Source organism: Macaca thibetana, chromosome 3 (assembly GCF_024542745.1).
Source record: "Macaca thibetana thibetana isolate TM-01 chromosome 3, ASM2454274v1, whole genome shotgun sequence".
In the NCBI taxonomy this organism is placed as follows: Eukaryota; Metazoa; Chordata; class Mammalia; order Primates; family Cercopithecidae; genus Macaca; species Macaca thibetana.
In genome coordinates this window covers 165,598,896-165,623,283 of record NC_065580.1, presented here as the reverse complement: position 1 = coordinate 165,623,283, position 24,388 = coordinate 165,598,896, and the positions used below count along the sequence as shown (strand labels likewise).

The following is a 24,388-nucleotide window of genomic DNA, read 5'->3' as shown; positions in this document are numbered from 1 at the left end:
TTAAATAATATCACTGAATGCAGGAAGTGATCAAAGCTGTACAAATCACAGTGCGATATATCTGCAATGCATAAATAAGCATGCCCAAGTGCCACTTAAACACATGTAGCATTTAAGAACAATCATTTAACTTTTCTGTGAGTGTATAAAATAAGAAGTCAATAGCTTTCCAACACCAAGCAGACCTCAGGCAATGCCCTGGTTTATGTGAGTGACCAGACCAGCAAAGGATGAGAGTAGAGCACATGGTGATGGGCATAGAGGGATGGCAACAAAGACATGGGTTAACTATGGGTCACAAGTGACTCGGCCCAACTCTCCTGGGTATCCACTCTTTTTAAAGTTAGGAGGATGGTCTGGAAGTTTTTGTGTTCCCTGCATCTGGAATGAAGTCCATGTTTCCTTAACTTGCTCAAGTCAAAACCCACAGGCATCACAATCATAATCACCATGAGATTTTTCTCTACAGGGTATTATTTTTTCAGGATCTAAGTGATTCAATTAAGGCAAAAGTACCACTGAGCTGCACCCCAGAAAAGTGACCTAAGCTCATTTAAAAGCCAGTGCAAGATTTTTTGGCTGTACAACAATTAATGTTCATCCTAGCCAAATGACAAATTGGGAAAGAATAAAAAGCATATGAAGTCATTGCAAATCAGATTTGTTAAAGTAGAAGAAAACAAAAAATCAAACAGACCCCATATTCCCCTCCCTAAAAATCATAAGAGGATAATCAGCCTCTTTTAACATAAAGGCAGTTCCTGGGGAGTCATGGGAATGTTTCTCAAACAATGATACATCAAAGTCCCCATGCAGAAAACCGATACATAAAATCACAAAGCAAATCTGTTTCTAGTATGACAGCAACGGGCTTTAAAAGCTTGACATTCATTGCCAAGTAATATCTAGGGGACCACACACAATGCAAGTGAAACAGACACTAGGCTTGCCTTCTAAGAATCAATGAGTATACTCCTGTCCAGGGCACTACAACGCAAATGGTTTTATTGGCATCCCCATTCAAAACAATAGTTCTAAGCATACCCACCGAAAAGAGTATGCCTATCATTGCTTATTTATTTAATGTATAGATTATATACATGAAGTACTGTTCAAACACATTATGCACATTTCAATTTTCTGTATTTATAAAGCACATAATTTATTTGAACCAACAGAAATACACAGAAATCTAAAGGCAAAAGATAAAAAGAAACATAAATTTTGAAATTTCCTTCCATGCCCTGATGAATTCATCTTGCAAATTCCTCTGATATTGAAGACCACTGCTCAAGGAAATACAAGGCCAATCTGGAACCTACCAAAAAAATCAGGAAAGGCAACCTGTGCAGAACTCAGGCTCAAAAAAACAAACATTGGCCAGGCATGGTGACTCACACCTATCATCCTATCACTTTGGGAGGCCACAGCAGGCAGATCACCTGAGTCAGGAGTTCAAGACCAACCTGGCCAACATGGTGAAACCTCATCTCTACTACAAAAAAAAATACAAAAATTAGCTGGAATGGTGGTGCATGCCTGTAATCCCAGCTACTCTGGAGGCTGAGGCAGGAGAATCGCTGGAACCCGGGAGGCAGAGGTTGCAGTGAGCCGAGGTCGCGCCACTGCACTCCAGCCCGGGCAACACTGCACTCCAGCCCGGGCAACACTGCACTCCAGCCCGGGCAACACTGCACTCCAGCCCGGGCAACGGAGCAAGACTCCATCTCAAAAAAAAAAAAAAAAATTTAACAACAGATTGTGGAATAGCTTTTTACCAAAGAGGATCTGTTTTCTGCTGCTGAAGAGTGCTTTTGCAACTTGCAAACCCCACCTGTGCTTCCTCAGTTTCCCCATCTGTACAGTCAAAATATTATCCACATTTTAGCCTTATTACGAAGTCACATTATGTGTGAGGGCCAAAGTCTCCCAGAATCTTCAGGAAGGTAGCACACCACCATTCAGGAGACATGTGCCGAAATCCTCTGGCTGCTCTGAAATCATCTGCTGAAAGCACTAGCGCTCACTAGGGACCATTAAATTCAGTTGTGCTTTTGCAACAACGATAATAACAAATTATCCCTTCACCAGTAGTTAATAAAACGGCACCATACGTAGAAGAAGAAAACTGTAAGACAGAAGGACTCATCCCCACCCACCACAAGTCAAGACAATAGAGTGTATTGTGATTCACCAAGACGCAGTAAACAAAAAACACCTTTCCAACCATAATGGCATTTCTCGGTGCGGGTGATTTCAGACACAGCCAGGATAAGTAGCCAAGAAATGCCAGTTCTATAGTCTGGAAGAATAAAGGCTAACAATAATGAGCAATGGAAAAGTATTAAAAAAATTTTTATACAAAACTTTTCTCCTCATAGATAGAAAAAACAACAAAGAAGCTTCATCTTCCAGAAACCTGTCTCTGGCCAGCTTCCAATCCAGAAAGTCACTGCTGATGATGGAAGGAGCTCTCCTTAGGAACTCATACGGCTATGGCCTCCCATCTGCATCTGATCCTGCTCATCTGCACCCCCTCCAAAATACACACCCTTCCTTGAATGCCATGCCTTTATTTATTTACTTATTTACTGAGACGGAGTCTCGCTCTGTCTCCCAGGTAACAATGCAATGGCGCGATCTCGGCTCACGGCAACCTCCGTTCCCAGGTTCAAGTGATTCTCCTGCCTCAGCCTCCTGAGTAACTGGGACTACAGGAATGCGCTACAATACCTGGCTAATTTTTGTATTTTCAGTTGAGACAGGGTTTCGCCATGTTGGCCAGGCTGGTCTTGAACTCCTGACCTCAGATGATCTGCCCGCCTTGGCCTCCCAAAGTGCTGGGATTACAGGCATGAGCCTGTATACCTGTCAGATATTCCTCTTGCCCCAACTGTAGGTGCTGCCCACAGCCTTCTACTTGGCTCCATCTAGTTCCTTCCAGACTCTTCTTCAGCACAAACCCCTCTTTCTCACCTCCTGGGATTATCCTATTGATGATCCACCACTTAGGGTCAAAATCTTCCACCCTTAGGAGGGCAGCGTGATTGGTAATACATTTACATAGGCTTAGAATCTGAGAGACCTGACCCTAATCTGCCGTTCACTGCACCTGTGACCTTAAGCCAGGCACTTAACATCCCTATGAACCACTTTCTCCATCTGCAAAACAGGATACCTGCCTGCAGGTTTGTACTGGGAATTAAGTGAGGCAATGTATGTAAATACACCTTTCCTTGGTATTTAGTCGGGGCTTAATAAATGTTCATTTCTTTCTTTTCCTCTTGTCTCCTTCTTCCCCTTGTTCTTCCCCCAAGGTCCCTGAAGTATCTTCTACATCTTGTCCTTTCTATTCCTACCTTTCTAACCCAGGTCACTTTACTTTCAAAATTGCCATTGTTTTTTGTTGCTGTTGTTGTTGTTTTGCTTGTTTGTTTGTTTTGGAGACAGAGTCTTGCTCTGTGGCCCAGGCTGGAGTGAAGGGATATGATCTCGACTCACTGTAGCCTCTGCCTCCCGGGTTCAAGTGATTCTCGTGCCTCAGCCTCCCGAGTAGCTGGGATTACAGGCATGCGCCACCATGCCAGGATAATTTTTGTATTTTTAGTAGAGACAGAGTTTCACCATGTTGGCTAGGCTGGTCTCAAACTCCTGGCCTCAAGTGATTCACCCGCCTCGGCCTCCCAAAATGCTGGGATTACAGGCGTGAGCCACCGCGCCTGGCTTTAAAAAAAAAAAAAAAAAAGACAAGGTCTCACTTTGTCACCTAGGCTGGAGTGCAGCGAGGTGATCTCAGCTCACTGCAACCTCCACCTCCCAGGTTCAAGTGATTCTCATGCCTCAACCCCACAAATAGCTGGGACTACACGTGCACACCACCACACCCAGCTCATTTTTATATCTTTGGTAGAGACAGGGTTTCACCATATTGCCCAGGTTGGTCTCGAATTCCTCAGCTCAAGCAATCTGCTTGCCTTGGCCTCCCAAAGTGCTGGTTTGAGCCACCATATCCGGGCCTCAGTTGCCATTGTGAATATCTCTTTTCTGTCCTATTTACCTAATGCATATGTCACTGAACAACCAAACTAATCCAAAGTACATTGACCGTCTTCAAAAATGCCACCACTCCTATCCCTGCTCTGCTAACTTGAGGTGCAAACAACCGCAGCAGACACAGCAGAGAGAGGTGCTAAAGTTCTACTTGGAAGTTAAGGTGAGCAGGGGAGGTGAAGCAGATTGATACTGGAATGCAATTTTAAATATGTATGACTTTCTAAAATGAAATATCTATCTTCCCCTAAAAATAAAATGGCACATGGAATGGTTAGAAGCTCGTTCTCTTTTTATGTTGGGATGTTTCACTGGAAAACTTTGCAAACCTCTGATCTTCCAAAATTGTCTTTATCACTTTTCTTCTCTGAATCCCCATGGTTATCAGATTTTTGAATACTTGACTTAATCCTACCCTCTGGTTGAATCACAAGTTCCATGGGAGAAGGGACCACAGCTCATTCCTTTTTGTCATAGTGCTCGATGGCACATGCCTCCCTGGGTTAGTCAAAGTGGTCCAGAGAAAAAAAAACCTATATAGAGAGATATACAGTTACACTTCTACATCTATATGAAGAAAGAAGAAAAAGATTTACTTTTTTATTTACTTGTTTGTTTGTTTATTTGAGGCAGAGTCTTGCTCTGTAGCCCAGACTAGAGTACAGTAGCATGATCTCGACTCACTGCAATCTCCGCTTCCCAGGTTCAAGGATTCTTGTGCCTCAGCCCTCCAGGTAGCTGGGATGACAGGTGCACACCACCATGCCCGGCTAATTTTTGTATTTTTAGTACAGACATGGTTTCACCATGTTGGCCAGGCTGGTCTCACATTCCTGACCTCAGGTGATCCACCTACCTCAGCCTCCCAAAGTGCTGGGATTACAGGTGTGAGCCACCGTGCCCGGCCACATCTTAATTACTCTTGGAGAAAATGTTTAACTCTCTCAAAGTCCGTAATTTTTGTATTTGTAGTAGAGATGGAGTTTCGGCATGTTGGCCAGGATGGTGTTGAGCTACTGACCTCAAGTGATCTGCCCTCCTGGGCCTCCCAAAGTGTTGGGATTACAGATGTGAGTCACCGTGCCTGGCCAAGATTTACTTTAAAGAATTGGCTCATGTGTTTGTGGGGACTCTCAAGTTTGAAATCTGCAAGGTAGGGTTGGAGACCCAGGGAAAAAATGATGCTGCAGTTTGAGTTCAAAAGCATCTGGAGGCAGAATTTCTTCCTTCTTGGGGACCTTAGTCTTTTGTCTTAAGATCTTTGACTAAGATTGGATGAGGTCTACCAATGTTATGAAGGGTCACTTGCTTTACTCAACCACTACTGATGTAGATGGTGATTATATCCAAACATAACTGACAGCAACATCTAGACATCTAGACTGGGATTTGACCGAACGACTAGGCACCACAACCTACCAAGCTGACAGATCAAATGAATCATCATTCCCTACACAACAGACTTTTTCTCCAGTACCTAGGAATGCCATCAATATTAGCCAATGGAAGAAAGAGAATAAAATGTATTTCTCCACAGAATGTCTACAATGCAATATCCAACAGGTGCTCTCGACAGACTCTCTTCCATCCCACAAAGCCACCTGTCCTGAGGTCAGCTCAGGTGTTCCAGGTAGCCACAGTCCCCGGGGCATGAAGAGGTCGCTGAGAAGAGCAGCAAGGCTTGCAGAATGTCTTCCTCTGCACATATTTCAAGACAATTGCAACCATCCAAGCTTATGTCTCTTGGTAGCCAACATCATCAAGAGTGGTGACTACCTTTTATTTCAACATGGAAAACTGTATTAAAATATATTTACAGATTAGAAAATACACATATCCAGGAACAATGTGGTAGTTTATACCACAGCTCCTGGTTCTTGAAACAGCCCCTACTTTTAACCACCCTCCCTCCCCTCCCAACAAACATAAATTATGGAGGTCCTGGGTACATAAGCTACCCTTGTTGGTATTATTTCTGCTCTAGTCTTGGATCTGAAATCATTGCCCTCTCCCACTTCTAAGCCAAGACTTCAAGCACACAGCATGGTGGGGGTGGGGGGTGCCCCCAGCAAGTCCTCAATTCCAATGCAGCTGGGCTTAAAGTTCAGCATGAAAGGCCAGCAGTGGGGAGGGAGGTTGGAAGGATTGTTCAACAGCCTCCCACTCCCTGCTCATGACTAATGCATCACACTGGGAGAGCATTTCCTCCCAGCTAGTAAGAACTGACAAGTCACATTTAAACCAAACCAATCCCAAGAAGGCTCAGAAGCCACTCAGCCCCTCCAAGCCCTAAGTATACCCCTTTCTGAAAATATCCACCTAGACAGAAAACAAGCTGCGACTGTTGGCTTAGGAGTCTTTTCTAACTCTGCTTCTCCACCATGGAGCAGGGAGTTTGAATTTTCAAGGGTCAAATCAAAGAACATACACAGTGGGTAAGCAATTGTTATTCCATTTTGAGCACCAGGGTAACCTGTTAACTTAGGGAAAATCAGTTAATTTCTCTATGGTTTCAGGTTCTTCCTCAGTAAAATGCAGCACTTAGTAAGGGCTTTAAAAATGTTGGGCTTCACAGAAAAGAGAGCCGTTGGGTATGGTATGTAAAGAGAAAAAAACAGGATTGTGGGCATCATTAATGTAGAGATTTATTTTTCCAGTAGTGATTTTCCATTCAAAATAGCATCCATGAGAAGAAGGAGGGAAATTAATCAAGTGTATTCACTAAATAGAGCTTGGTGATCAAAATAACATCAGCCTTCTGGTTCTGCGGCTGCCTCACTCGCACAAGCACGGGGAAGGGGGCCCCGCACACGGCCCGAACGCATGTTGGCACCAGGGTGGCAGCTCTTGAGCCACCTGTTTGGTTCTGTTTCTCTCGCTCCGTCCCCACACTCACAGGAACAGCCTGCCATCTGTGCCGCACCACCCAGCACAGCTCGGTTTTCCAAAAAGGTAAATAAGATCCTGACGCTATTTTTCATCTAAAAATTTCCCTTCAATTATGGCTTCCAGACCTCCATCTCAATTCAACTCAACCCCATTCACTGTCACCATACGCTGAGCACGCACCTAGTGGATGGCATGGGTCAAGATTCCACATAGGATGAGAAGACAAGGAAGGCTTAAGACTTCTTAAAGGGTCTTAAAGGGCCAGGCGCGGTGACTCACGCCTGTAATTCCAGCACTTTGGGAGGCCGAGGTGGGCAGATCACAAGGTCAGGAGATCCAGACTATCCGGGCTAACATGGTGAAACCCCACCTCTACTAAAAATACGAAAAATTAGCCAGGCCTGGTGGCGGGCGCCTGCAGTCCCAGCTACTAGGGAGGCTGAGGTAGAAGAATGGCGTGAACCCGTGAGGCAGAGCTTGCAGTGAGCCGAGATCACGGCACTGCACTCCAGCCTGGGCGACAGAGCAAGACTCCGTTTCAAAAAAAAAAAAAAAGAAAGAAAGAGTCTTAGAGATTATTTGGATGGGTAGGAATGAAGAAATGAGATAGGGACCCCAAAAATGTAATCTAAGGCTCAAAAGTTAGGTGCTATACAACAAAACTCAGAGGTTATGAAGAGGGAGGTGTGCAGCTTAATGAAATTCTTTATGGTGAATGGTTAACAGGTTACGCGGGTGCTCAAAAGGAATGCCAATTGCCACAGTATGGTAATACAGCTCAGAGTCTCTACAATTCAACAGAAGCCCTTAACAGGACAAAGGTACAGAATACATGTACCTTTCGAGAATATGCACATTAGGATTCTAATATTCTTCACTCTGATTTCCGCCCCCTCCCCCCGAGACGGAGTTTCACTCTTGTTGCCCAGGCTGGAGTGCAGTGGAGTGATCTTGGCTCACTGCAAGCTCCGCCTCCCAGATTCAAGCGATTCTCCTGCCTCATCCTCCTTAGTAGCTACGACTACAGGCATCCAACACCAAGCCCGGCTAATCGTTTGTATGTTTAGTAGACATAGATTTTCACCATGTTGGGCACACAGATCTTGAACTCCTGACCTCAGGTGATCTGCCCCCCTCAGTCTCCCGAAGTACTGGGATTACAGCCGTGAGCCACCGCACATGGTCAATTCTTATTTCTTTTAACCTGGATTTGATGATTATTCAGGAAAAGAATATGATCATTTTGATTATTTTGATATACTATTTAATGTATAATCAGAATACTATTGAAATCTTTGGGAAAGGAAACATTTCTATTTCTTGGGGTAATAATTAGAGTATTTGGATATACTTTTACCCTGAAATCCTGGTATAGAAGAGAATACTCATTCCAAAAAAATATGCACACATTCAAAAGGTTTAACCTTTATTTAAATGAATAAAAACAGACAATTTCAAATTTTCAACTATTTAAATTTGAAGTGATCATCACCTAAAAGTGACAAAGGACTTCCCCAACAGAGCCCCAAATCAAGAATAACCATTTTAAGACAGGTAGAAATGACAAAATACATAATTTTTTAAACTCCTGCTTATGCATGAATCATCTGCAAGGTAATCCACAAGAGAAAAAGATAATACTTAGGTGCTGACACTCATGTCCTTCTATTTCAAATCCCTGGCTGCAGAAAAACAAAATGAGACTTCTTATCAGGGGATTCCAGGGTCCTTTTAGTTTCAATTTGAGGTTGAACTGGAATTTTTTTTTTTTTTTTGAGACAGAGTCTCGCCCTATCACCCAGGCTGGAGTGCAGTGGTGCGATCTCAGCTCACTGCAACCTCTGCCTCCCGGGTTCAAGCAATTCTCCTGCCTCAGCCTCCTACGTAGCTGGGACTATAGGCATATGCCACCATGCCCGGCTAATTTTTTGTATTTTTAGTAGAGATGGGGTGTCATCGGGTTAGCCAGGATGGTCTTGATTTCCCGATCCCATGATCCACCCACCACGGCCTCCCAAAGTGCTGGGATTACAGGTGTGAGCTACCGCGTCCGGCCTGGACTGGATTTCTGATCAGCATTTCTTAAAAGACATATCCTTGACATCCCTTCTCCTGAAATCATGCTACTAACTCTTCATGGCTGTTCTAGAGGAACACTCTAGGGATACCTGCACACTTCCAACTTCATGCTATGTAAAAGAATGGCACTAGGGGTGAGGTAAGTTAAGAAAATGAATAAAACCCAATTAAAATTTCACATTATATAAAATTAGAGGGTATACTTTAAAGCATTATGCTAATTGAATAAACCGGACACAAGAGGACAAATACTGTATGATTCCACTAATATGGGGTACCTAGAACAGTCAAACTCATTGAGGCGGAAATAGAAAGGTGGATGGCAAGCTGTTGTTGAATGGGTACACAGTTTCAGTTCTGCAAGATGAAGAGTTCTGGAGATGGATGGTGATGATGGACACACAACAGTGTGAATGTACTTTCTTTTCAGACAGAGTCTCGCTCTATCACCCGGGCTGGAGTGCAATGGCGAGATCTCGGCTCACTGCAATCTCTGTCTCCTGGGTTCAGGAGATTCTCCTGCCTCAGCCTCCTGAGTAGCTGGGATTACAGGCGCCCGCCACAACGCATGGCTAATTTTTGTATTTTAGGTTTCACCATGTTGGCCAGGCTGGTTTCGATATCCTGACCTCAGGAGATCCACCCGCCTTGGCCTCCCAAAGTGCTGGGATCACAGGCTTGAGTCACCGCGCCCGCCTTGGCCTCCCAAAGTGCTGGGAGCACAGGCTTGAGCCACCGTACCTGGCCAATGTGAATGTACTTCATGCCACTGAGTTGTTCACCTGAAAACGGTTACAATGGCCAATTGTGTGTTTTATGTTAGGGTTTTGGCACCCCAAAAATACAATATAATGCTCAAGAGTTAAGTGCCATACGATGAACTCAGAGGGCTATGAAGAGGGAGGGATGCAACTTAATGAAATTCTTTATGATGAACAGTTAACAGGTTATCCTGGTGCTCAAAAGGAATGCCAACTGCCCGAGTATGACGATACATATACTATGGTAACAAAAAAATTAGAGGGTATAATAATAACTACTATTTGCAGTGTGCTTCGTAATTTGAAAAAGGCTTCTATGTACATTAGATAATTTAATCATCACAGCCACCTGGGGGAGGACATGTGACTTACTCTTACACCCATTTCTATGTAAGTGGCCTGTCTACAGCTGAGCGGATGGAGTGGCTTGACTGTCATCAGAACCCAGGTGGGCTTCCTTCCAAACCTGCAGTGCCCCTTTCACTCCTCCACACTGCCTTCCAATAGTTGTGCATATTTCTGTAGAAATACAGGGATGTTACCAGGTGCTCCAGGAAATATGCATTCTACAGCCAAAGTTGGGAACTCCAACTCCAACAGTAAAGAAATGGATTTCACTTTATGTAACCTAGTGTTTCCTAAACATTCTTAATCATGAAAACTGATTTTGTAAACTGTCTATTGAAAACCTGTGAAAGAGTTAGTGTGTCACGGTGACTACCGTGCGAATAATCTTAATGAAATGTGCTCAGTTCTATTCCTACAGATTCTGTCTACTTGCAATAATCAAGTGATCAAGGTGTTTACTTAATTGACATTTCCAAATATCAGTGTCATGCCTGGTCAGCTCTACTCCCATCTGGTATTCTTCCCTCTCTTGTTGTCTATCTTCCCTCATCTAAAACTTTCCAACAACCATAAAAGTACCGCACACAATAGGCCATGAAGAAGGTAATAACTAACCTGACAGACGTCATCCTTGGCTCCTGTAGTTCTTACTCACCAAGCATGGATCAGATCTGATCCAATTGAGGGTTCGTGTGTGTGTGTGAAACAGAGAGAGAGAGAGAAAAAAACAATGAAAGAGAGAGAGAGAGAGAGAGAGAAAGAGAGAAACTGGGCCATGAGAAGTATAATGGTATATATCCTCCCCACCTCAAATCCCTCTTCACAGGCCTGCTACAAATGAGTCAGAGAAAGAAGCAAATATATCACTCTGTGTTAAACAAATGTTATCGGAGGAGGGAGGCGTAGGGCGAACAGGAACACAGGTTCAACAACAATACTTAGATCTGGAGTTTAATATACCTCATTAGCAGTCTCTTCACACCAATTGAAACAAAAACATCAACAACCACAGACCAACATTTCTAATCATGGGTTTCTTGTCTTGTTTTGTTTTGAACACAGTGCAGCCATAAACCTTTAAGACAACGCAACAAATTGTTCAAAAATGATCTATAATATGATAGGCATATTTAATTATTGAAAAGACTTCAATAGCTTCTTCTGGGATTCAATTAAAAATAAATGCCCCTCCCTATGCTTTTCACAGCCCTCCTTTTTAAGTTGTAAACCTGGCCATGCTACCACGTCGCCACCCTCTCCTTTCCATGACATTTCTGAGAAGGCAATTAACTGCTGACACTGGCCCAGGCTTCAGTGGAGAAAACACTAAACCTATCAACTGTTATTTCTTGTTGGGGCTTGCACTGTTTGTTACGTATGTTCAGTTTATAATGGAGTTTGTCAGCTTATTTTGTTTGAACTTGACACAATGGAAAAGCCCTTACGGGTTAATTATTAATCTTGAAATCTGAAACAGATAATGAACGGGTCTTGAGCAACTGTGAAAGAGACGCAACAGCATTAGTTAAAATAGGGACTGTTCCCAGACGAGAGCAGTCTCAAGTCCCACGGCACGACGTTCGCCATTAAGTGGTAGGGAGTAAGGGATTCGTGCTTGGGGAATGGACTTCAGAGCCAGACAGAAGCGGCGGGGATTTTGCCTCTGCTGCTTGATGCCCAAATGACAGTGGAAAGTCACTTCACATCACCAAGCCTCGGTTTCCTCACTGGTAAAATGGGAATAATAAGAGTACATGGAACAATCTGTTGGAAATCACAGCCCACTGCCTGAGACACAAAAGTGATCAATAAATGGCAGCCTGGAAAAAAAAAAAAAAAAAAGTGGGATCTTTCCTTACATCTGCATATTGATTGGCTATCATAATCTCCAGTCTCCTGGGCTGATAGAGCTTGGATATTGTCCTTGCCCAAATCTCATATTGAAATGTCATTCCCAACGTTGGAGGTGGGGCCTGGCGGACATGACAGAATGGGTTAGTACCAACCCCCCTTGGTACTGTCCTTGTGGTTGAGTGAGTTCCCGTGAGATCTGTTCATTTAAAACCATGCAGCACCTCCCCACTTGGTGTCTTGCTCCTGCTCCTCTGACTTCACCCTCTGCCATGAATGGAAGTTTCCTAAGGTCTCCCCAGAAGCAGATGTCCGCATCATGCTTCCTATACAGACCCGTGAGTCATTTAAACTTTTCTTTATAAATTACCAAGTCTTAGGTATTTCTTTATAGCAATGCAAGAATGGCATGAGCCACAATAACTGGGATTTTTCCAAAAATAAACAAGTATGAAAAACGCTCTCTGAAATTAGTGCCTGAATTCATAGAATCTCATTCCTTCTTGATTACAATGAAAACACACAAACTCTTTCATGGCCAGAGGAAGGCACAACATAGAACAGAGGTAGGGGCATCCTGAACCCCTCGTCAATGATAAACGTCAAGGATAAGAAGTGACAATGCAAAGGACTACTGCCTTGCAAAGTAGTAATACACTAATTCCCTAGCTTCTTCATGTCTTTACTACATTTTCTGCAAAAGATTATTGTTGCTCAAGATTAAAGTCACAGACAGCTCATCTTCTAAACATAAGCAACCGTTGTTGACTAAAGATGAATAGAAGCAAAAATGTAAGGATCTTGGAAAGAACATTGTCAATGGCAAACATTATTTATTGCTCCAGAACTTATCAGAAAGGCACAAAGCAAATCAGATTTACCAAACATAGATATGGTAAAATACTAATTCTATAATATTTAGATGTTTAAAGTCACACCTTTGAGGCATAATCAAATTCCAGCTATCTCATGGTAGCAGGTGCCAGTAGTAAAATGTATTTGCTGCTAAGTTGACTCAAGAAAGCCAGCACCAAAAATATGGCTTATAGTAGACAACCCCCAGTTATGTTTGAAAATAACAGTAACGATGAAACTGCATTGTGAATTTTGGAGCCGAGTGAGATTATAAGATGTGATCACTTTTTGTTAACAACCATACACAACAGCTATTACAAATATTCCCAGTCCTTAGGACAGGGGCGAGATGGAAGTTGTATCAGCTCGAATACAGATGTGCTATCCTCATGAGTTCTCCTGGAAGGACCCAGACCACAACAGGCCAGGAAGCCAGTGGCCTGTTTCTAGAAGGCCTAATTCCTAAGAACTAGATTAATACAGTGGGATTTAAAATTCTACGACAAAAACTCTGGGTTCAATTTCTCATTCTTCTCTAGATTCTCTTAATAAGCAGCCCATAACTATGGAAGATAGATGAGGGTATTAAAAAAATACACCATTGGGATTCTACAGCATAAAAATAAGACCAGACAGGAATCACATTCTAGGTAAATTACGGCACAGTGGCTCACGCCTGTAATCCCACCACTTTGGGAGGCAGAGGAGAGTGGATCACCTGAGGTTAGGAGTTCGAGACAAGCCTGGCCAACATGGTGACACCCCCTCTACTAAAAATACAAAAATTAGCTAAGCATGGTGGCACACACCTGTAATCCCAGCTACTCGGGAGGCCAAGGCAGGAGAATTGCTTGAACCCGGGAGGCAGAGGTTGCAGTGAGCTGAGATCGCACCATTGCACTCCAGCCTGGGCAACAAGAGTGAAACTCCGTCTCAAAAAATAAATAAATAAATAAATAATATATATATATATAAAAAAATAATATATATAAGTGTGTGTATATATGTGTGTGTATATATGTGTATATATATAACATATATAAAATGGAGATGTAAATAGCCTGCAATGCTATCCATAATCAATTTTAAATTACCTTTTGTTTCTCCAAAATTGCATTTTAATTTTAATTACAGGGCTAGCCTGATACTGTGATAAGAAATTCACTTTTCCTCAGGAGAAAGAAAATGTTTTCATGGCATTGTGAACAAATGTATACATCTCCACTTTTTTAAGGGTTAAAAATCACATTAAGTAACTAAATGCCTTATGTAAAATTAAACCTTTGTAACACAAAAAGAAACCACTTCCAGTATAATAGCCTTGGTAATATGAATATATTTAACTATCATAACTTCAAATGCAACATTTCAACCTTGAATGTTTTCACATTGTTTTGCTTAAAAACAAGTCTTAAGGACCTTCAGATTCCAATGCAAGAGTAACACGTTAATGCTGTATTAATGCTGTCTTTGACATACCGCAAGCCCTCATTGTCTTCCACGTAAAAGGCTCTGGTGCTACAACATCATTGCCAAAGTGGAAGCTGTTGTGTTGTTCAAGTTCTAAGAATGAGCTGGGCAAGAAGACATTTCTTCCAGTTGGTGTAATCCATGTTTTCATACTAACTCCAAACACACGGCACTACACCACAAAAGCCAGGATGCCGCACCATGGCCAAGTCTGCCTTCCTAAACGTCCAAGAGATTTTCTTTTCAAGGAGACTAGACCGCTTTCACTGCTTTCTGTAGAAAAAGATTAATTATTTCACACAGATTCTGGTAAAGACAGTCTCAGGAAAAGACAATTACGATGTAGACTGTCATTTTAATAAAAATAAAATCTGTCTATATTTTCTGGAGCTATTTTCCTAACTGGTGTTCCTTGATTTTAAAAATCTCCTGAAACAGCAATTGGGAGGCCCGTTTTACTGGCCAATATATAATTTCATTAGTAAGAAAGACTAGCAAAGAATAATCGTATCAACTTCTTAATCAGCTGCAGCCATGATGTATTTGAACTGGCAAACTCTGATGTTAGGAGTGATCTTCACATCACTAAAATGAACAAGATAGCATTCTAACAACTTCACTTAGACACAGTCTAGAAGACACTGTTCTGCCACAGTCACAGTAATAAAAGAGTGGTCTAAAATCAGTTACTTTATAAATACTGATCATTTGCAGCATTAAGGAACAGGACATTAAAAAACTAAATTTCCCCATAGGACACCTATGACTAGGAACTCTTATTTTCCTAAGAGAAGCCAAAGTTTTAATTATTCAGTTTCACAACTACCGTACTGGATTACCTACTCTAAGAAAGAAAAGGCGCTTTACAGAGGTTTCCTACACACACGAAGAATCAGCATTAATTTAGCACAATCTCTGTCATTCACAGATCTGGCGGATTCATTAACTCATTTTAAATGAATAAGACCAATAGGATGTGGGTAGGAGTGGCTGACTGATTTCCAGGGGCTGTATTTCAGCTTATCGATGGCACCCCATTAGGAAACTGAATACAAAGAATTAGTTTATTTTTTTTCTTGTAATGTTGTGATATTTAAGTAACTTTTGAATTTAAATCTTCTGGCTTACAGGGCAGCATTGACTTCATTATAATTAGCATCAAAGTGATTTATAATTATCAAAACAAAAAAGAACTAGACCTTTAAAAAAACACTCTTAGGGAAAAAAACCACCAAAAGAAAACAAAAAGTGGTCGGGCGCAGTGGTTCACACCTGTAAACTCAGCACTTTGGGAGGCTGAGGCGGGTGAGTCACCTGAGGTCAGGAGTTCAGCCTGGCCAAAATAGTGAAACCTTGTCTCTACTAAAAATACAAAAATTAGCCAGGCGTGGTGGCATGCACCTGTAATCCCAGCTACTCGGGAGGCTAAGGCAGTAGAATTGCTTGAACCCTGGAGGCAGAGGTTGCAGTGAGCCAAGATCCCACTGCTGCACTCCAGCCTGGGCGACAGAGTGAGACGCCGTCTCAAAAAAAAAAAAAAAAGAGAGAGAGAAAAGAAAAAGCAAATGAGACAGATGAATACGACATAGCTCTGTCCCAAGGTTCTACTTTCCAAAAGCAACGAAATGGAAGATGCTGGCTTGGTGGGGCTTCTGAGAGCTCTGGCCTTCATTTGGCTGTGAGAGCTACACACACGTTCATATACTTCATTTACTCCTCTAGCAAAGAAAAAGTTCTTTTTCCAGTTTTCTCAGAAACTCCAGGCCAACTTAAAGGTTTCCTATCTAACTTAGTATCAGAGGCATTAATAAATGGTAAATATAGCAACCATGCAAATATGTAGTTAGAGGGAAGGAAAACGAAGAGAAGAAAGAAAATAAAATGACAAAGTAAAAGACAAAATAATCTTGGAAGCTTTTGTCAAAAGGGAATCAGGATACACAGATTAAATCCCAGTCTGAAGTTTTCAAATACTCTTTATTCATTGGAAGCTATCAGGAAAAGCTGCTTTTAAGAAACCCATCTTACAGTCTCAAAACTAGGGGCCCAGTTCAATTCCATTCAACCAAACAAGTACCGTGTACCACAGGTAAGAGCACCATGCTAAAATACGAACATGGTTGAGATTCTTTTAGAAATGTGGTTGTGGCTGCTGAAAATTCAGTAAGACAAAAAGAATTTTTCAGTCTTAGTAAATCCTGACAACAGATTAGAATATTGTATCATTGGTATGTCTTGAATTTTTTATTTTTTTTTATTTTTTGAGAGCGAATCTCACTCTATTGCCCAGCCTGGAGTGCAGTGGCACGATCTCAGCTCACTGCAACCTCCGCCTCCTGGGTTTAAGCGATTCTCGTGCCTCAGCATCCCAAATAGCTGGGAGTACAGGTGCCCGCCACCATGCCAGGCTAATTTTTATATTTTTAGTAGAGACGGGGTTTCACCATGTTGGCCAGGATGGTCTTGAACTCCTGATGTCAAATGATCCACCCACCTCGGCCTCCAAAAGTGCTGGGATTATAGGTGTGAGCCACCACACCCAGCCTACTGAATTTCTAATTCACCCAACTCCTGTCTCCAATAAGTACCTTTCATCACACTGCTTTGTAGTAATTGTATATGTGTGCAAGAGACAGAGAGACAACATTTATAAAATAAATGGTAAAAATTTAAAATATTTTTCTCAATAAAGATGTGCATCTGGAAGTGTCCATTAGAACCTCACTCCACTAAACTGCTGATTTTTTTAAAAATCTATCTATAAACAATGTTTTAAATTAAATTTGGAGCCAAGAGTTTTCACTGATTACCTTCCGTGTGATAAATGAGAACAAACCATATAGGAAATTAGGTGATACTGAATAAGCGATTGGTTCTACAACTGGCCAAAAAGGCTGGATGGTAGGATTCAGCAGCAAGGGGGTGGCAAATGGATTAGGGAAAGAGCAATGGACATTAACTATGAAAAAAAGAAAAATAGTTCTCAGCTTTTTTCCTTCCTTACAGGACCTTTGCTGAGAATTTTAAAACAATCCCCAAAGGTTCCACTGACAGCTGCCCCTCACGGGGGCTCACCTTCTTCTCTCTCACCCACACCACTCTTTAAAAAGCTGCCCCCCTAGCTCCCTGGAAATTTTATCAACACCCAGGTGCTGAGAGAAAAGTGATTACGACATTTTCAAACTGGGGTTTTAACACAACCGAACCCCTCCTGAGTCTTTTAATAATTCGTATGAGCATTTGCCTGGAGGCGCAGAGCTACCCTTCTGTGCCAGTTTATGAATTCTAAACAGGCCTCATTATTTTCAATTTAGGCACAAAAACAACTCTCCCTAAAACCTCCAGAAAAAAAAAAAATGTCTATGGCTTATTTAACCCAACCTAACCAGAAGATACACTTTTTTTAAAAACATGGTGACTGGAGCCAAAAGTGTCTGCTCACAGGGGTGACTGCCACGGTGGTGTCAGAAGCCCCAAAGGGCAAGTCCCCCGGGGGAGGAACCGCCAGGGTCCTCACAGGCCAGGCAGAGCACAGGATGGTGAGACACAATGAGACAGAGAAGCACATTGACAGGCCAAGTCAGGGCCAATTTGAGTATCAAAATAAATAACAGAATGGCCTGGTAACCCAGCAAGACCTCATCTCTACAAAAAATTAAAAAATAAGCCAGGCATGGCGACATGCACCTGTAGTCCCAGCTACTGAAGAGGCTGAAGGAGGAGGATCGCTCGAGCCCAGGAGTTTGAGGCTGTGGTGAGCTCTGACTGCACCACTGCACTCCAGCTTGGGTGACAGAACAACACCCTGTCTCTAAAAAATATATCAATAAATAATACCACTAGCAGATTATAACCCACTGAATAAAATAGGAAACTGTGAGTCCATATAGAGAGAAATAAAATTGGAAGTCTGATGAGAAAGAAGAGACTTACATTAATTTCAAAGTATCCCACCACAAAACATTTACTAACATTTCTTTCCTTGACAAAGAGGAAAAGAATAATTTCACAAGCGGGAAGGCTGGCAATGCTGTCTTAACCAAGTGGCCAAGGTGAGTTGGCAGCATCAGAAGTAGGACAGGTCAACTTTGGGAGCACTCAGAGAAGACAGAGGAGGAGGATGCCCTCCATCGTGGCCTGTGGTGTGTCTGCCAGTGATGCCACGATCCAGTGTGGAGTGAATCGTGAGGAAACATCTGGACAAACCAAACTGAGGGGCATCCTACACAACAACTTGCCTGGACTCTTCCAAAGTATCAAGGTTGTAAGTCCAGGAAAGACTGCACAATGGTTCCTGACTGAAGGCGTCTAAAGACACGAGACAATCACATGCAAGGCATGATCCTCCGCTGGAAACCTTTGCTGTTTTCCAGCTCCCCGACCGACTGGCAGGAATGGGCCAGCCTCTGACCCCTGTATGGTTGCTGTATAGAACAGTGGCCTTGAAAAACACTAATGTCTTTGGTAAGAGCCATGGACTCTCAAATGATTTACAGAAAATAAAATTCTTCATACTGTATTGCATCGCCGACTTTTCTAGAAGTTTGTGGCAATTTCAAAACAAAAAAAAATCTTAAACCTGACAGCTGATTTATTCTTAGTTACATATACAAGTGGAAACAGATATGGATAACTGATATAATGAAATGAGGCACAAATTACCACATCACTTAGTCTACTAATGTGAGAATTAATGACAATGTATAAAATTTGCTAATGTCTTATTAGGAAAAACAAAAGGCCCGTTAGCCACATGGGTTAATGTGCTCTTCTTGTCCTCACCAGAGTATCCACACCCTCAGCCAGCAGGTTGTGCAAATGCAGGGCTTTGCTCTGTCTTTTTATGCCAAGCCACTCTTATGACCATTACCAACCCTCTGAGTACACGGAGGGCTCAGAAACACCTACATCCAAAAGCCCCGGGACACCATCCAGAACACGGCCGGAACTAAGGAATGCAATCGGAATCCCTGTCGGGTCTTCCGTTTCAAAGGCCATGCTGTCACAGACTCTGAATACACGGGTTCTAGTCCTGGATCTACCCCGGAGAACTGTGTGACGGTATCACACTGGGCCTTGGTTTTGCTATCTGGAAACTGGGGAGGTGGGTGTGATCATCTAATTCTGATCAACTCCACCAGCATTTAATAAAGGTCTTCCCTTTTGCCAGGTCCTGGTTCTGTCTTCAAGGAACTCAAGTCTAGCAAGGAGGGGCTTGCAAACAGATGCCTCTGGAAAACTGAAGGGCAAGGGGAGATGGGACATTATCTCATTAGACAGCACAGGCTCCATCCTATTCAGGAAGAAGACACTGGAGAGGAGGGAAGGTTACAGGAAGATGGAGAATCTCAGTTGAATTTACAGGATAAAAAACAGAGGCTTTCCCTAAGTGAAATAAAAGGATGGGGAGAAGAGAGCGAAGTTACTTCAATCAGAATCAATATTACACAATGGGCTGGGTACAGCAGCTCACACCTGTAATCCTAGCATTTTGGGAGGCCAAGGCAGGCACATCGCTTGAGAAACAAAATCGGAATCCCTGTCAGGGTTCCAGACCAGCCTGGGTAACATGGCAAAACCTCATCTCTACTAAAACTACAAAAATTAGTTGGGTGTGGTGGTGTGCACCTGTAGACCCAGCTATTCAGGAGGCTGAAGTGGGAGGATTGCTTGAGCCCAGGAGGTGGAGGTTGCAGTGAGCTGAGATCTCGCCACTGCACTCCAGCCTGAGAGATGGAGTGAGACATCTTCTCAAAACAAAAATCAAAAAGCTGCACAATGGTTAGTCTGCGTGACCTTGGGCAAGTCAGGTAACCTCTGTCTCGTTTCCTCATCTGTACAGGGAACATAATGGCATTATCTAACTCATCCTTGGGAGGAGGGTTCAATGTTTTCATATATTCTATATGCCTATATATTTTATACATTTAACCTATATTTAATTAAATCACTAACATATGGTTTATATATTAATTACATATAATTATTTTAAACATTTCATAATCTAATCTACATTTACTATATTCTAAATGCTTCAGTCTCCAGTAATGTTTACTATAGTATATTCTATAAAAGGACCTGGCACATAGTATACACTCAATAAACATGTGTTGTAATTTGTTATGATGACATTGATAATATCCATTATAATCTGGTGTGATTCGGGAAGGGGATGCAGTGTGTGTGTGATGGCGGTGGAAGAGTTGCAGCAACTGGTGCATCCAGCTAAGGCCAGATGAGCCAGCTGCCAGAGGCCTACAGACACCAGGACAAGGAGTCTGAACCTGATTCTGTCGATAATGAGAGTCATTCTGTTGTAGTCCCTATGTACAGCCTATTGATTCTCAATTTAACAAGCCTGGTTATCTGGTTTGACAGCCTACAGCAAACTAAAGGCTGGGCGTTGGTGGGCGGGGGTCAGTTAGTGCTAATGCAAAGGAGGAAACAGGGATGAAAAATGAAGCAACATAGGAAGCAAATGCAAGTAGCTTGAAAACTTCACCATTCTAGGCCTTACAAGCTCAATGACCTCCACCTCACCAAATCTCAGCACGATATGCCAATCAATTCTGTGGGAGGGGAAAACTGACTAAAGATCAATTTAGAGTAATTTAACATATTCTGTCGAAGATGACTAGTAACAAATGAAAGGTTTAAAGGTCTTCCAAAATTGGGCCGGGTGCAGTGGTGCAACCTGTAGTCCCAGCACTTTGGGAGGCTGAGGCGGGCAGATCACCTGTGGTCAGGAGTCCGAGACCAGCCAGACCAACATGGTAAAACCCTCTCTACTAAAAACACAAAAAATAGCCAGGCACGGTGGCATGCACCTTAATCTCAGCCACTCAGGAGGCTGCGGCGGGAGAATCACTTGAACCTCCGAGGCAGAGGTGGCAGTGAGCCAAGATCGCACCACTGCACTCCATCCCGGGCGACAGGGTGAGACGCCATCTCAAAACTAAATAAATAAATGAAAAAATAAATAAAATAAAAGTCCTGCAAAATTATTTCAAAGATGAAAAGCTTTCAAACTTAGAGGGAAAAAATATTTCAGCAGGAAGAGTCATGTACCTAGAATTCTAGAGTCCTGAACTGGAGAGTCTGGTTGGCATCCTCCTGAAAAGTCATGAGAATGCTTCAGAAATGAAAAAAAATGAAGATGCGGTCTACAAGCCCTGGAAAGCTAGGATCAGTGAGAGACTCAGGACAAACTTAAGGGTATCTCTGAAGTCAGCATAGATCCCTATAAGAAACTATACGACAAACTCAAATCTGATTTCAACTAAAATCCATCATGCGTGACCAGACATTCATTCTGGCTCTCTGAGCTGGATATAAAGACTTCATCAGGCAAAGAAGAAAAGTCTCCAGTGCAGCATTTTAAAAAGTAAAGAACCCAAATCCCCTCCTTTCCCATCTGTGAGAAGCTCGTAACCACCTAAGGCAAAAATAACTCCAGAAATGCAAATCAAATACCCAGCTACCAAGTGAAGTAAATTGCACAGCCAACGTCTTCCTACTAGATACACTTTACCTTAAGACTAAGTTTAAATACTCAGCAGTGGCAGAGATGCTAAATCAATTCCTTTTCTACCTGGGAAGTAAGGATATGTACATTTCCAGGCCCATCACAGCTATGTGGGGGCCACACGCCTGAGTTCAGGCCAGTGAAATGTGGGTGCAAGGAATGATGGCCACTTCCAGACACTGCCCCAGTCACCTCCCTGGAGGGCCTCCAAGCTCTATCTCTAATATTCCCTGCACACCAAATGCAGAGAAGCCAGGTGGGGATTCTGAGAGCTTGGAACCAACTAGACGGAGGAAGCTTGGGTCCCTGTAGGACCACATGGAGAGACAAAAAGCAGTCCCCTCCCAAAGCCAGCCAGCTTTGGCCTGTGACATAGGCAGTAAGTAAACCTCTAAATCCATGAAGCCACTGAAATTTGGGGTTGTGCGTTACAGGAGTCAGCCTGTCTGGGTGAAAAATGGCCTTGGGTTAAAGAACTTTTGTGAGAATCTTCTAGGTAGTCACAAAGCTACCAAAACCACTCCAATAAAGTCTGGGACATTTACCCCCATGGAAGTTAAATTAATTTCACAGACTTACAACCTGGACACACCTGATTCCTAAAAATCCAGGTCACTCGCTGCCTTTCAGATGCAGAAGGTAACTACTCCCTGATGGAAAACGCTACCTACTGCATTTCCTTCTACTACCAATTTGGTGACCTCAAAATGACAAAGCAGACAAGTTAGAAAAGTGCTCATGTTAGCGTAGCCAAAAACCCTAAAGGAAAGGTTACACAACGCGAGACGAGAGAAGAAGGATGGCACTAACAACCGTCATTGAGGAAAATTATTTAAGGCAGGATGTCAAAATGTTTATTTCTACAGCAAAGCATAATTTGCATTTTCAGATATTTACATTTAGCTCAGTGACTCGTGCAATGCAATCCTCTGACAAAGGGCCGCATTCCAACTTTTCTTAAGAGAAAATAGAGCACAAACTTGTCTTAGCAAGTCAGTAACACCTGCATTGGCCTGGCAGGACTCTCTCACGATATGTAAATAATGAACTGCCAATAAGCTCTTTCCAGAACAAAGGAGAAGAAACTTGATTCCTCTCCCTGATGTCTCTGCCGTCAGGAATTTTTTTTTTTTGGGGGGGGGTCAATATAGCAAGAGGAATATTGTCAAAATTGTTAACTCAGGGGAACAAAGACCCTCCAAAGGGTGTGCAGGAGGGCCTGGATTGGGCTGCCAGTTTCCTAAAAAGAGGATAGACTTCACTTTGGGAACAATTCATATTACTAAGAAATTGTTTTCTCTAAGACACTACCCAATGAAAGACTAAAGCTTTAAACATTGAAGTCAAATCATTTCAAATATGCCCACCATGGGTTCCAGGGATTATGGCCCAAACAGAATGGAAGGTGGTTTACCATCACCCTTGTCCAAATAATTTCCTGAAGACCATCTCACACCTGGGTTTAAGCAAAAATGCCAAAATAGCTCCATTTCTGCCACAATGGAACGTATTAAGTGTGTGATGAGCAGTCTATGAATTCAGGGGGAGAAGAGGATTCTCTACATCTCCTCACCAGCCTATTTATGCCTGGTACTTACTGCCACAAAAGTCTCTAGTACCCACTTCTTCATATGGACTGAGCAGTGATTAAGAATTTAACCTCTGCGGCCAGAAAGACGATGAGAAATGTGATAGTTAATATTGAGTGTCAACTTGATTGGATTGAAGGATGCAAAGTATTGTTCAGGGTGCGTCTGTGAGGGTGTTTGCCAAAGGAGATTAACATTTGAGTCAGTGGACTGGGAGAGGCAGACTCACCCTCAATCTGGGGGGGCACCATCTAATCAGCCGCCAGCACAGCCAGAATCAAAGCAGACAGAAGAACGAGGAAAGACTAGACTGGCTGAGTCTTCTGGCCTCCATCTTTCTCCTGTGCTGGATGCTTCCTGCCCTCAAACTTCAGACTCCAAGTTCTTCAGCTTTTGGACTCTTGGACTTACACCAGTGATTTGCCTGGGGCTCTTGGGCCTTCGGCCACAGCCTGAAGGATGCACTGTTGGCTTCCCTACTTTTGAGTTTTGGGGACTCGACCTGGCTTCCTGGCTCCTCAGCTTGCAGATGGCCTATTGAGGGACTTCACCTTGTGACAGTGTGAGTCAATGCTGCCATAAACTTCCCTTCATATATATATCTACTCTATTAGTTCTGTCCCTCTAGAGAACCCTAATACAAGGGATTTACACACTAAACATCAGGTTTTCATCCATAAATGAGCTTCCTAATAATGACCCCCTCCCAGGTGAGCTATGAGAGTTAAGCACATAATACCGGTCTTGGAAGGGAAACAATATGAAAGGTGAGTTAGCGTCATTAGTATATGCAGCCTGTAGTGGCAGATCCCTTACAGATCATGGGAAGATGAGAAATAATGAGATTTCAGGAGTTCTAAAAAAGACCCTCCTTGTTCACAAAACACTTTCCCTCATCAAAAATTTCACTGTTTGATTTTTAAATTATTTCTCTTCTTAAGAAACATACATACGCCCAAAAGGAAAAAAAT

At 42.7% G+C, this 24,388-nt stretch overlaps 2 protein-coding genes across 30 annotated transcripts in view; one reads left to right on the top strand and one right to left on the bottom strand.

The window, feature by feature from the left end:
* SOD1 (superoxide dismutase 1) overlaps positions 1-24,388 on the top strand; it is a 1,049,346-nt gene that overhangs the window by 668,106 nt on the left and 356,852 nt on the right. The window contains exon 1 of one of the 21 annotated variants that reach the window (XM_050786072.1): positions 17,217-17,226. The exons of 19 other annotated variants lie outside the window; for them this stretch is intronic. The gene's annotated coding sequence lies outside the window, so the exon portion shown is untranslated. Of the gene's footprint in view, positions 1-17,216; positions 17,227-19,701; positions 19,712-24,388 lie in introns of those variants that run through there. One more of the 21 variants, XM_050786108.1, reaches the window with a different exon arrangement.
* Positions 1-24,388, bottom strand: part of TIAM1 (TIAM Rac1 associated GEF 1) — a 1,375,699-nt gene that overhangs the window by 1,105,717 nt on the left and 245,594 nt on the right. The gene's annotated exons all lie outside the window — the stretch shown is intronic.